The sequence below is a fragment of the Gossypium hirsutum genome, chromosome D08 (genome assembly GCF_007990345.1).
Source record: "Gossypium hirsutum isolate 1008001.06 chromosome D08, Gossypium_hirsutum_v2.1, whole genome shotgun sequence".
In the NCBI taxonomy this organism is placed as follows: domain Eukaryota; kingdom Viridiplantae; phylum Streptophyta; class Magnoliopsida; order Malvales; family Malvaceae; genus Gossypium; species Gossypium hirsutum.
In genome coordinates, this window is record NC_053444.1 from 32,636,298 (window position 1) to 32,642,752 (window position 6,455).

The 6,455-nt window shown below is 35.2% G+C and overlaps 1 non-coding gene across 1 annotated transcript; it reads left to right on the forward strand.

Annotated features, from left to right (window-relative positions):
- Positions 1-3,127: 3,127 nt before the first annotated feature.
- TRNAS-GGA (transfer RNA serine (anticodon GGA)) lies at positions 3,128-3,214 on the forward strand. Its single transcript has one exon. It is a non-coding gene; the product is annotated as a tRNA-Ser (tRNA).
- Positions 3,215-6,455: the final 3,241 nt, after the last annotated feature.

Below are 6,455 nucleotides of genomic sequence, written 5' to 3' on the forward strand. Positions count from 1 at the left end.
ATCGGGCATAGAAGTTTTAGCCTCACTAGAAAGGGTTCGCCAAGTGTCTCAGCATTGTTGTATACGTTAGAGGATGTGGTAAGGGGGTTCGCTAGATTCATTGCAAGTGGGTTCGCCAGTCTGCTTGGTGAGCTAATGTTCATCAATTGAGTTGCAAATTGGGGGTTTTCCTATCAAAGATTGAGTTAGAATCAAATTATGAAATAAAGATACAGTGTATCTAGAAATACTTTACATGAAAGTAACACCTTTCCTAAGTCAAGTAGGGTATCCTAAGATTTCCAGGACACTTCAGTCTATAAATACGACCCTTATTCCATAAGAATTCTCTTATAGAATATTCTATCGTCAATTATTTATTTTGAGCCAAGTTCGTAGCACCTAGGGTAAGTCTTTGTCTTGTTAGGTTTGATTGTCCATAAAGGTAGGTTCGTTTGCATGTGTGAATTCTATAAGTTCTGTCTACTTAGTGATTTGTGTACATTTTGAACCAACTGGACCACTTACCAACAAGGATAAAGGCAACACCAAGCTTTAGTTTCTCAATTTTTCGGTGAGTGATCTGAGATTCGTTATAAGCATCTTCGCTATCATGTTTTTAAAGTGTGAATGGCTACAAAATTTATTTAAGTATGCTATCTGTTATGTTTTTGAAGAAACTTGTTTTCAAAAGTAAGTTTTTTATGAAACCCTATTTTTAACTCTGATACTCTATTTTCAAGGTTAAGTTTTCAAGTTGTGTTTTAAAGATATGTTTTATGCGAGCTCTTAAGTGAGCCTATGTTTTTAATAAATGTTTTTAACGTGCTAGTTTAGAAATTGTGTTTTCACAAGCTTTTGTGTGAGCCCTTTGTAATAAGATTCTGTGCAATCTCTCTTGTAAGCTCTCTATGATATATCTCTGTGTGTGCTCCTTTACGAGCCATGTTGGATATGTTGGTATACTAAAGGAGTGAGAGTACTCACCTCTCTTCTTCTGTGATTTTGAGCGTTGAGAGCCTGGGACGTCTAGAGAGATAAAAGAATGCCGAGCTATTGTGGTTAGGAGTGAAATACCACTCGAACCCAGAGCTAGTGGTTCTCCCTGAAATGCGTTGAGGCGTAGCAGTTGACTGGACATATAGGGGTAAATTGAGGCAAACTCTAAATACTAGATATGACCTCAAAATAACAAGAGTCGAGGTCGACCAGTGAGACGATGGGGGATAAGCTTCATCGTCGAGAGGGAAACAGCCCGGATCACGAGCTAAGGCTCCTAAATGACCACTCAGTGATAAAAGAGGTAGGGGTGCAGAGACAGCCAAGAGGATTCCCTAGAAGCAGCCACCCTTAAAGGAGTGCATAATAGCTCACTGATCGAGCACTCTTGTGCCAAAGATGAATAGGGCTAAGCGATCTACCGAAGCTATGGGATGTAAAAATGCATCGGTAGGGGAGCGTTCCCCTTAAGGGGAAGCACCTGCGTGAGCGGGAGTAAACGAATCGGAAGTGAGAATTTTGGCTTGAGTAACACAAACATTAGTGAGAATCCAATGCCTCGAAAACCCAAGGGTTCCTCTGCAAGGTTTGTCCACGGAGGGTGAGTCAGGGCCTAAGATCAGGCCGAAAGGTGTAGTCAATGGATAGAAAGCTTTGTTTTTATGAATGGTTCATTCATTGAATTAATTTTAAAATAAGTTGTATCTTACTCAGACCAATAAATAAAGCAAAGGTTATAGTTAAAGCTGCTAGTAAAAAACCAAAATAACTAGTTATAGTAGGCATGAAGGAGCTAAATGAAATAAGTTCTTTTTATACATATGTTTATAAAACACTTACCTAAGTTTCAATTTTTAAACGAGAGGGGGATAAGAAAAATACCAATTGAAATAATAAGTTCAATTGAAATTTTTTTCTTAACGAATTATTATAAACAGTATTCACAAAAATAGAGCAGCAGGACAAGAGTAGAAAAGAAAAAGAAATCGATTCATCATCTTTGTAGTTAAGTCAAGAAAAAACCTTTGGGTCTAATACAAGAATACAAGAAAGGCCGCCTCACAAATATTGATTAGTAGATTTTTTTTATTCCTTGCTCTTTTTCTTTTATCTATATCTAATACTATCAACTACTCTTACTTGTTACTAGAAGACTAAGCAATTCCTTAAAATAAAAAAAAAGAAGGCTTCCAACAAAAAAACAAAACCTCTTGTGCAACTACAAAAAAAAGTCAATTTTTATATTTCGCATCTAATTGACTTGCGAAAATATGATAATTTCCTTCATGAATTATTATAAACCAACTCATTGGATTCACGAGTTACCTGATCTTCTATTTCTAGGCCCAAGCCAATACCTCTAGAAATTTGAGGAATTTTCTATTGCATGATACGTGGTTATACATCGATAAGCAAGAAGAAGAAAGAAATTATCTAGCACTTTATGTCGATATACTATTTGAAATTGCATTGCTGCCTCAGAAGAAGGATAGCTATACTGATTCGGTATACTCTAAAAATACCTCTGGTAAAATAAAAATAAAATTTGTTCTTGAGTCAACCTTCTCAGTTTTTATTGACTTAAGTTAAGGCTCTTGATTTTTTCTTCAATGAACAAATATTTATCTAATTATTGATGAATCTCTATTGATGCTCTATTACATTGCTTTTTATAAGATGCTTCATAAACCTTACCTATTGGAATCCTATATCATTTCATTGCTATTTTTGTTTCTCTCTTTCTCTCATCCTTCTATTTATCCACATACTTTTTATTTTGCTTCACTATTTTGATCTATTCATAATCATATTGATTTTCGACGGAATGAGAAAGACATATATGGTAGATTAGTAACCATAGAATACAACCCTAATCGAAATGCATACATTTGTCTCATACACTATGAGGATGGTGAGAAGACATATATTTTATATCCCAAAGGGGCTATAATTGGAGATACCATTGTTTCTGCAATAGATGTTCCTATAAAAATGGGAAATACCTTACCTTTGAGTGCGGTTTGAACTATTGATTTATATAATTGGAAGGAACCAATTAGGTTTACAACGAAACCTAAAAATCAATCACTGATCCAATTTGAGTACCTCTACAGGATAGACCTCAATAGAAAACTAAAATAATTATGTAAGAGAGATGGCCGAGTGGTTCAAGGCGTAGCATTGGAACTGCTATGTAGACTCTTGTTTATCGAGGGTTCAAATCCCTCTCTTTCTGCACCTTCACCTAATTCGCTGATGTAACTGACTACAATTTATCAAATCAAATAAGAACATATACTAAAGAATTAGAACCTTCTTTAGTATAGAGTCTCTATTCCCAATTCCTTTTTAATATGGAATACGTAAAATAGCATACAAGGGATGAAAATCTCCTTATGTATCTATCATACATGAATAGGAGAAAAATCTCTGACTCAAACCCATTCCCTTGTCTTCCTTTACTTAAACTTAACTCAAGTGAAAAAGTGGCAGAACCCTTGTTTTGTATTTTAGTTAGGTTCAAGTCTGACGAGAATAATATTCTACGACAAGTAATTTATTTATTTTCAAAACAATCCATTTCCTATCTATTATTTGATTAACTAATATTTTATATTGTAATGTGTGAAAGGTCAAATGTTTTGGTAATTCCTCATTAGTGGATGAATCAAGATAATTTTGAATCAGAGTTTTAGATTTTTGGTCATCCCTTGCTGAAATAATATCTCGGGGTTTGCAGCGATAACTTGGTATATCTACTATATGCCTATGAACTAAAATATGTCTGAAAAAGTAATAAGAATGAGAGGTGTTAAGCTTTTTATCATCCTGGTGTCGAGCTATTTTGCCACAGGACCTCTCCTACAGTATCATCACCGCAGTAGAGTTTAACCACCAAGTTTGGGATGGATTGGTGTTGTTCCTCTACGCCTAGGACACCAGAATATCGAACCATGAACAAAGAAAGGTGTGTGAGAAAAGGAAAAGCATATTGGCTAGTGATTATGAGGCCCCAATTCTTGACTGGAGGGGACACCAAAGGCCTCCGCCCTTCCATCCCATGGATAGATGAGAGGGAGGGCAGAGCTTTTGGGTGTTCTCATGTTGTCAAAGAGTAGAACAATACTCCGCCGGTATGAAAAGTTCTGAATGTCAGTTGCATTCCCAGTTCTCCAATGGATTACCCCTCAATAATACCTACAGCTTCTCCTAATTCAACCAGGTCACCATGAGTGGGCCGGGATTATTAACAGTACCGTTCTTGGAAAATGTTAATAAATTCCAAAATCCATTTCGTCGTCTAGTAACGACAACTATTTTTTTTTTGGTATTGCAGTAGCCCTTTGGTTGGGTATTGGAGCAACATTACCGATTGATAAATCGCTAACTTTAGGTATTTTTTAAATTGATTCAATTAAAAAATATATCATGATGTGTCTATCTAGGGAGTAGTCACTTAAATTAGTATCGTGTATTAGAATAAAATGTAAGACAATCCTTGTGACCATCTATTTGTTTTTATATACCCAGCACGATACATACATAGTATAGGGGAAAATGTACCATTAAAATGGACCATTAATGAATTTTTAGACACGGATACATACAGATTCTTATCATACTGAAACGACTGTCGTTATTAGTATTAAACCAATATCGATTCATACAAGCTAAATCTTCTAATTGATAATTGGTCCAAAGAAAGAACTTTAATTTAATTAGTCTCTTTTTATCACCATTAAGATGTTTGTTTTTAGTCAAAACTTGACCATAGTTTTTTACATCATTTAAAAATACTGTATTTCTATGCATACCATTTTTATCCCTTGAATTGAAACAAATTCAAATTCGCAATTCTTGTCGGTGGTTAGGGGATAAAATATTTTCACGAACAAACAAATCATAATGATTTTTTTCTTTATTTTCAATCATTTCATCCCCATGGGGGTGGTGAAGGGAGGGCTCCAATTGGTAGAAAAAAACCCGAAACCCCTTGGGGTTATTCTGCACTTGGAAGAAGAAGTAGAAAAAGGAATAACTATAGTGATAATTTGATTCTTTGTCGATGGAGTAAATAGGAGAGATTATTTCTTTCTTCGTCTTTAAAAAAACAAAAAATATATATTTTTAAAGTAAAAAAAATGGCGCGTTCACTAAAAAAATCCTTTTGTAGCAAATCATTTATTAAAAAAATCGAAAGGCTTAATACAAAAGCAGAAAAAGAAATAATAATAAGTTGGTCCAAAGCATCTACCATTATACCCACAATGATCGGCCATACTATCGTTATCCATAATGGAAAATAACATTTGCCCATTTATATAACAGATCATATGGTAGGACATAAATTGGGAGAATTCGCACCTATTATAAATTTTTGCGAACATGCAAAAAATGATAACAAATCTCATCGTTAATATTATTATATTCCTTTCTTCAAATAGAACGAATGAAGATAGAATCAGATCGATTCCCTCAATGCCTTTCTGGATATTCCTCAATGTCCTGGCTATTCACGGAATATGAGAAGCGGATGAATAATCATCTACTTCCAAAAAAATCAAAGAATTTCTTGGGAATGCTACACGATCCATTCATTCTTTTTTCTCTGATAGATGGTCTGAACTTCATCTGAGTTCGAACCGTATTAAGAGGTCAACAAGAGATCAGAAATTGTTGAAGAAAGAACAAGATGTTTCTTTTGTCCCTTCTAGGTGATCAAAAAATAAAGAAATGGTTAAATATATTCAAGATAATTACGTATTTACAAAATACCATCCGAACCCACATCATCGAGTTTTCTGGTGGAATCATTTCAGGATTGATCATTTCAGGATTGACCAAACATGGACGGTAAACCCCGTGAACTATCTCTTAAGCTAAAGAGCAATAAGGAATGTCAGAGGTTTCAAACTTAACTCTTGATACTCGGCTCTGAGATCACACAAACAGTGATTTCGAGTATCACTTAATGACATTTCTAGAAAACTAAAAGTGGAGAAGATTATTGCCTTAAAAGGATGTCTTCTTTCTTTCTTACACCCTCTGTCTGGGAATTGTAGTTTTTGTGCTAAAGATTGCTTGTATGCACGGGGTGCCCCTTCTCCCCCATAAGGCACGAGAGTCAAAGCTCAGCTTTGATCCACCACCAGGACACACTATAGACTTTTTTTGAGTTTTTTAGTAGCTTTTAGTATCTTTGTTAGCTGCTAAACGGTAGCAAAGGTTGTAAAAAGGGTTTAAGGTTTTCTGTATATCTCAAAGAGTGAGTCTAGGCATCTCTGTTTAGCTCTCTTATTAGGGTTTAGCTATATAAGGAATTTCCCCTATTTAAGCCTCCCGCCTGTAACCCAAGTTAATTCGTGAGGTTTTTTAAAACCACCAGTGAGATAGACACGAAATGCGTGCAAGATCATCATTAAGACCATCATACTTGCCGACCATCAATGAGCTAATCGAATTAACCAACCAAAGTT